This window comes from Chiloscyllium plagiosum, chromosome 33, assembly GCF_004010195.1.
Source record: "Chiloscyllium plagiosum isolate BGI_BamShark_2017 chromosome 33, ASM401019v2, whole genome shotgun sequence".
NCBI classification, from domain to species: domain Eukaryota; kingdom Metazoa; phylum Chordata; class Chondrichthyes; order Orectolobiformes; family Hemiscylliidae; genus Chiloscyllium; species Chiloscyllium plagiosum.
Genome location: NC_057742.1, coordinates 22,156,103 through 22,164,477, shown reverse-complemented (window position 1 = coordinate 22,164,477; position 8,375 = coordinate 22,156,103).

Here is an 8,375-nt window from a genome sequence, read left to right as displayed (position 1 = left end):
GAAAGGACTTATGCTCGAAACATCGATTCTCCTGCTCCTTGGATGCTGCCTGACCGGCTGTGCTTTTTCAGCACTTCGCTTTTCAACTGTATATACAGCCTCCTACACCCTTCTTATTAAGCATATTTCAACTGCAGAGGAAGTTTAGAGTTAATGCAGGAGTGTGCACAATATTAACCCGATGTCTTTATACATTTGAAATCCTGTTAAATGTAAAGAACTATGCCTAACATATATTTGCAGACATGGTTTTATTTGAACATTTTAAAGGCAAATTGAATAAAACAATAATCTAGACACTGGTGATAAATTGGAAATACAATTCTGCATCAAATGAAAACTTCATCTGTTAGGAGATATGTTTAACTTTTTTTTAGATTACTTACAGTGTGGAAACAGGCCCTTCAGCCCAACAAGTCCACACTGACCCGCCAAGACCCATTCCCCTACGTCTAACTCTACAGGCAATTTAACTTGGCCAATTCTCCTAACCTGCACATTTTTGGACTGTGGGAGGAAACCGGAGCAAACCCGGGGAGAATATGCAAACTCCACACAGAGAAGGAGGAATTGAACCCAGGTCTCTGACACAGTGAGGCAGTAGTGCTAACCACTGTGCCATCATGCCACCGACCTTTCTTTCTTTCTGCAATATGAGATCATCAAACTATTTGAAATGTTTTAAATATTATAATTATTGATACTAAGCACTCTACCAGAGGGCAACAAGGGGTGTTGTTTTATTTCCAGAGAAATAAATATGCTCACATGTTCCAAAATGACACTCTTACAGTTATGTCAATGTTCAATAATTTTCTTGAATGGATTCAGGCAACCTTTTCACGCATAGAGTGGTGCATGTATGGATTGAGCTGCCAGAGGAAGTGGTGGAGTCAAGTACAATTGCAACATTTAAAAGGCATCTGGATGGATATATGAATAGTAAGGGTTTGGAAGGATATGGGCCGGGTACTGGCAGGTGGGACTAGATTAGGTTGGGAAATCTGGTTGGCATGGACAAGTTGGACCGAAGGGTCTGTTACCGTGCTGTACATCTCTATGACTCTATGACTCTATGAGTTCAGCAAAGGCTCTTGTTTTGTATTACTTTCATAAAGTCCATGTTGTGCATGCTTTGAACACCAGATGGTGCCTAAAGCATAGAGAATTGCTGCTGCGTGGCCTGGCAGTGTTCTGGGTGTTCCCTTACAATAATATCTTCCATGTAGATCAAGACTTAAGAATGCTTCTTAAAGCACTTCACAGAAACAGTATCAATCAAAAACTGACACTGAAAATAATATGGAAACACTAGAAGGTTAAAAGGGTGAATTTGGCAAGAGTTTTAAGGAGGAGTTTATTGAGGAAAGTGTCTGGACAGGCAAAGAGATAACTGCAAATGATGAATTGAAGGAATTGGGGGAAGTATAAGAGCGTTCCCAGTCTTGAAAGGATTAGAGATAAGGAGAGACAATGCTATGGAAAAATTTAAATATAGATGAGTGACTGCAGAAGAGATGAATGAGGGGACTTGGTGTGTTCAGGTAATCATAGAATCCCTACAGTTTGGAAGCAGGTCATTCAGCCCATCGAATCCACACTGACCCTCTGAAGAGCATCCCACCCAGACCCACACCCCTACCCTATCCCTGTAACCCTGCATTTCCTATTGTTAATCCACCTAACCTGAACAATATAGACAAATTAGCACAGGCAATTCACCTAACCTGCATATCTTTGAACTGTGGGAAGAAGCCCACAGAGACAATATGCAAACTCCACACAGTTGGTCACCCAAGGCTGGAATTAAACCCATGTCTCTGGCGCCGTGAGGCTGCAATACTAACCACTGAGCCACCGTGCCACCCCAGTGGTCAGCAATAATGGGTTTAAGGTTTATGATGAATAGAAGATCACTTGGAGAACATTGCAATACCTCTCTAGAGATGTAATGACTTGGAGGTGCCAGTGTTGGCCTGGGTTGGACAAAGTTAAAATCACATAATGACAGGTTATAGTCCAACAGGTTTATTTAGAAACACTAACTTTTGGAGCACTGCTCCTTCATCAGGTGGTTATGGAGGTTAAGGTCATGCTCACAGAATGTATAGCGAAAGGAGTCCAGTATCATGGAGATGTGCTACAGTAAACAATCTTATCTTATAATGGGATATGCTGGTTTCTGTTCTTTGATATGTGAATCCCAGAACTTCTTTCAAATTACATTCTCAAGATAGCTCAGCTTTTTAAACAATACGTGTGAAATCTGTGTCCCAGTGTTATGTCAGCATGTGCAAGACTTCCAGCAGCTAGGGACATGGAAGGTTGGGGATGAACAATATTACAGAGATAGGAACAGGCAATCTTTATGATGGAGAAGACATGGGGTCAGAAGCTAAACTCAAGATCAAAAAAGATCAAATCAGTCTGGTCAGAGTCATAGATTCATAGAGTCATACAACACAAAACAGATCCTTCAGTACAAATAGTCCATGCTGACCATAATCCCAAAAACTAATTTCACCTGCCTGCATTTGGGCCAAATCCCTCCAAATTCTTATCCATGTACTCATCCAAATGTCTTTTAAACATTGTAAGTGTACCCGCATCCATCACTTCCTCTGGATGTTCTTTCCACACACGAACCAATCTCTGTTAAAAGAAAATTCCTCTCACGTCTTTTTTAAATCGTTCTCCTCTCACTTTAAAAATATACCCTCTAGTTTTGAAATCCCCCACCTTGGGGAAAAGATATCTGTCATTCAACTTATCTATACCCTTCATAATTTTGTAAAACTTTATAAGATCACCCCTCAACTTCCTTCATTTGACTAAAAACATTACCAGCCTATTCAGCCTCTCCTTATATCTCAAACCTCCTTTCCCTATAACATTCTGGTAAATCTCTTCTGAACCTCTCCAGTTTAACAATATCTCTCCTATAACAGGGTGACCAGACTGAACAGAGTACTCCAGAAGAGACTTCACCAACACTTTGTATAATCTCACCATAACGTCCCAACTCCTATCATCAACAGGCTGAACAGTGAAAGCAAACATGCTAAAAACCTTCTTAACCAGCCTGAGACAGAGACTGAGATGAAGCTTTTGGTAGAGGAGGGCAGAGCAAAAACAATGGACAAGTGTCAAGCAATACTGAGGCAGCTAGGTGGTTGAGTGAGATCCTGAAGGGACAGAACTGAGATTCATCAGCATGCAAACGCAACTTGATGTTCTGTTTTTTGAAGATGTTGCCAAGAAACACAACTTAGGAAGTGGCGAGAGCTAAGAATAGTTTCTTGGGGCTGGAGTATTAAAGGTTAAATCTAACGCTGGTCTGCAAATGAGGCACAGTGTCCATCATCCCAGGAAGTGACGTCATATCACATGATCTTGCTCCCTTACGGCAAGATGAAGCCACCATAAGAGTTTTCTTAACTAAAATTAATGTTTTCCTTATCTCAGCAGTTCTGTAAATATTCTTTAGCAGCAGCAGCAGCAGCAGCAATGAGACCAAGAATATTTTAGATGACACCCAAAAGGTAATGATGTGGCAGAAGGAAGAGAAACCATTCCAGAGATTCTCTGGCAGTGAGTAGGCGGGTAAGATTGAAGCCAGGTCAGGACAGTCATCCTTAATGTACAATGCAGAAAAATTATTTGGTCAACCATGTCAACGACACAAGAGGTCTTTGATTTATGTTGATATTATTCAGAGTGGTGTCGGGTAAAGTTTCAAAGTGATAGTCTGTACATCCAGTGATGCATTAGATTTTGTTTTTAAGGTATTTGAGGCCTTACTCCTCCAACTCACATTTTATTTTGTGTATGTAAATACTTCAAAGTGCTTAAAAGATCGGCACATATGTAAGTACGTAATACCTGATGACACTATGCCTTTATCCAAGAAACAGCTTAAATGCTGCAAAGACCAGGATGATCAACCAATCAAGTTCTCAGAAAGAGGTTCTTCAAACTGAGCTTGTGGACACCAGGAAGAAATAATAAATTCTCATCCAGATTTCAGATTCTGCCACTCTTCGTTAATTTTAGTTCAAATTATACCCTTTCTAATGAAATGTTGTTCTGCTGTGTTGTGGCATATTCTCTCCATTCTATCCCACTTAGGATTTGAATCAAAACAGCTTGAATTAATTTGCCCCTGAACTTTGCCTTCCAGATTGAAAAGATTCCTTTGTGTGGAAAAGCATGGAAAAATAAATGTCCCGCATTTCATAATCCCATTCTCAGCATATCATATCACTGAAGGGTTCCATAAAAAAAACTTAATATTTTAAATTAATGCTTTTAATATAAAAAAAAGTTAGCTGAGTTTTGGATGTAGGTTTGCTCGCTGAGCTGCAAGGTTCATTTCCAGACGTTTCATTACCCTACAAGGTAACATCTTCAGTGGGCCTCAGGCAAAGCAATACTGAAAAGTCCTGCTTTCTATTTATACGTTTGGGTTTCTTTAGGTTGGTGATGTCATTTCCTGTAGTGAAGTCATTTCCTTTTTTTTCTCTCAGGGGGTAGTAGATGGGGTCTAACTCAATGTGTTTGTTGGTAGAGTTTGTCATCACTAAACGAAACAAATTAGAGGAAACCTTCAAGACCATCAATACTACCCTTACTGGCATAAAATTCACTAAAGAGGAGGAAAACAACAACAACCTGCCATTCCTAGATGTCACAGTAGAGCGAACAGCCAATGGGGAACTTCAAGCCAGTGTCGACAGGAAAACAACACACGTGGACCAAATACTGAACTACAGAAGCAATAATCCCAACATCCACAAATGAAGCTGCATCAGAACTTTATTTCAACAAGTCAACACACACTGCAGCACAGAGAAACTACACAGAGCAGAGAAAAATCACCTATACTATGTATTCAAAAAGAATGGGTACCCAATGAACACAGTCCACCGATTTCTCGCAACAAATCCAAACAAGCAGATAAAACATGTCCAGAAACCCTAGCCATTCTCCCCTACATCAAAGACATCTCGGAAATGACTGCCAGAGTACTCAGACCCCTTGGCATCAAGGTAGCCCACAAACCCACCAACACACTAAACAGCAGCTAATGAACTTGAAGGACCCTATACAGACAACGAGCAAAACTAATGTCATTTACAAAATACCATGCAAGGACTGTAACAAACATTACGTTGGACAAACAGGCAGAAAACTAGCCACGAGGATACATGAACACCAACTAACCACAAAAAGACATGACCCCCTCTCACTAGTATCCTCACTATACAGATGAGGAAGCACAGCATTTCGACTGGGACAACACATTCATCCTAGGGCAAGCCAAACAAAGATACGCATGAGAATTCCTAGAAGCATGGCATTCCAACCAGAACTCTATCAACAAACACGTCGAGGTAGACCCCATCTACTACCCCCTGAGAAAAGGAACCGGAAGTGATCAGAAATAATATCACCACAGGAAATGACATCACCAACCTAAAGAAACCCAAACATATAAATAGAAAGCAGGAATTTTCAGCATTGCTTTGCCTGAAGCCCACTGAAGATGTTACCTAGTAGGGTGACAAAATGTCTGGAAATGAACCTTGCAACTCAGCAAGCAAACCTACATCCAAAACCTCAACCTGAGCTACAGATCTTCTCAAAACTTGCTAAGTTAGCTGAGTCCCAGTCAACCTCTTTAAATTAATTCCATACATCTTCCACCCTCCACTTGTATGTACAACTGGATTGACTTTCCACATTGCAAAATGTATGCTATGAAACCTTTGTATCCCAGAAAGTGCAATTTGATCCTCTGGGCTTTCCATCCTAGAAAAGAGGTGTGTCAAAAGGAGGGAAAAATTCTGCAGATGCTGGATATCAGAACAAAATAGATGATACTGCAGAAGCTCAGCAAGACTGGCAGCACTCAGACGGCAAGAATCAGAGCTTTTTGTTCAGTTGTATATGACTCTCCTTAAGAAATTAAGCAAAAAAGATGGGATTTCTGATGTTGAAAGAGAAGAGGAGGTTTAAGAACAAAAGGAAAAGTCTAGGATGGGACAAAGGCCAGTGAGATTAAATGGCAAAGATATCACCTAATAAGGGAATGATAATGGGTGTACATTACCTTCTCTAGGGGCAACGTTTTCATGCAGAGGGTGGTACATATACAGAGGAAATGATGGAGGCTGGTACAATGGTAATAGTAAGAACTGCAGATGCTGGAGAGTCAGAGTGGATGAAGAGTGGAGCTGGGAAAAAGCACAGCAGGTCAAGTAGCATCAGAGGAGAAGGGGAGTCGACATTTCAGTTCAGAACTTTTCATCAGGACTGGGGGAATCGAAAGGGGCTGAAAAATAAATAGAGGGATGGTGATGTGCCTGGGAGAAAGGTGGGTGGGATGGTGATAATGGATGCAGAGAGAAGGTGGCTGTGATTGATCAGTGTGAAGGAGAGCAATAAGTGGGAAGGAAGATGGACAAGTAGGGTCAGGTTAGGGGGGTGGGATGGCGTGGGAGGGCTGGGCCTGGGATGAGGTGGGAGGTGGGGAGCTTTGGAAGCTGGCGAATTCCATGTTAAGACCATATGGTTATCAGTTCCTGAGGTGGAAAATGAGGCGTTCTTCCTCCAGTTTGTGTGTGGTCTTATTTTGATGGCAGAGAAGGCCCAGGATGGACATGTCATCGGGGACTGGGTGGGGGAGTTGAAATGGCTGGTGACTCGAAGGTGGGCTTGATTGCAATGTATGGACTGGAAATGTTGCCTGAACTGGTTCCCATGTTTGCACTTGGTCTCTCCAATGGTATAGGAGACCACACAGGGATGCAATAAATTAGGTTAGAGGAAAAGAAAGTGAATCTCTGCCGGACTAGGAATGATTCTTTGGGAGCTTGGACGGGGTGAGAATGGACGGTCACCTGCAGTCTGATCTCACCACCAAAATGCTATTTCCCTCCTCACCCCATACACTTTTCAAAGGGACAATTCCCTCTGTGACTTCATTGTTAGGTCCACACTGCCCACTAACCTCTGCTCCACACCAGAACCTTCCCCTGTGGCCACAGAAGGTGCAAAACCTAGCCCCACACCTCCTTCCAAGGCCCCAAAGAATCATTCCATGTCCAGCAGAGATTCACGTGCATTTCCTCTAACTTATTTATTGCATCTATTGCATCCCTGTGTGGTCTCCTATACATTGGAGAGACCGAGCGCAAACTTGGGGACTAGTTCAGGGAACATTTCCAATCCATATGCTCCAATCAACCCCACCTTACAGTTACCAGCCATTTCAACTCCCTCTCCCACTCCTCGATGACATCTCCATCCCGAGCCTCCTCCATCATCAAAATAAGGCCACACGCAAACTAGAGGAAGAACACCTCATCTTCCACGTCAAGAGCTTACAACTGTATGGCTTATACATGGAATTCACCAACTTCCTAATCTCCACATCCCTCAGCCCAGGCCCAGCTTCCCTCTACTCCCGCCCACTTAACCTGACTCAACCTGTCCATCTTCCTTCCCACCTATCAACTCTACCTGTCCCACTGACCAATCACAGCCACCTCCAATCTACATCCATCTATTACCATGCCATCCACCATCCCCCCAGGCCCACCCTCCTCCCTCTATTTATTCCTCATTCCCCTTCCGCCCCCTCCAATCCTGATGAAAGGTTCTGACCTGAAACATCAACTGCCCTTCTCCTCTGCCGCTTGAGGCCGGTAAAATTACAACATTTAAAAGGCATCTGAATGTTATATGAATAGGAAGGGTTTATAGGGATATGGGCCAAACGCTGGCAATGGGATTTGATTAAGTTAGAGTATCTGGTCGGCATGGACGAGTTGGACGAAAGGGTCAGTTTCCATGCTGTATACCTCTATGACTCTCCAAAAACATTGCCAAACATAGTGAGTATTTTCAGCATTTCCTGTTTATATTTCTTTTCATGGAGGTATACAAATGTTTCTTCAGTCAGATAAAGTCCACTGGAATCAAGACTCTCAGATGTACCTCAGCAGCAAGAGGAAGTGCAGATGGTTATCTTCCGACTGGGAACCCTCCAACCACAGGGGATGAACTTGGACTTCACCAGTTTCTTCATCCCCCCTCCCCCCACCTTGTCTCCGCCGAATCCCTCCAGCCCGGCACCGCCTTCCTGACCTGCACTCTTCTTCTTGACCTCTCCGCCTCCACCCTACTCCAACCTATCACCTTCACCTTGACCTCTTTCCACCTATCACATTTCCAACGCCCCTCCACCAAGTCCCTCCTCCCTACCTTTTATCTTCTCCTGCTGAACACTCTCTGCTCATTCCTGAAGAAGGGCATGTGCCCGAAACGTCGAATCTTCTGTTCCCTAGATGCTGCCTGACCTGCTGTGCTGT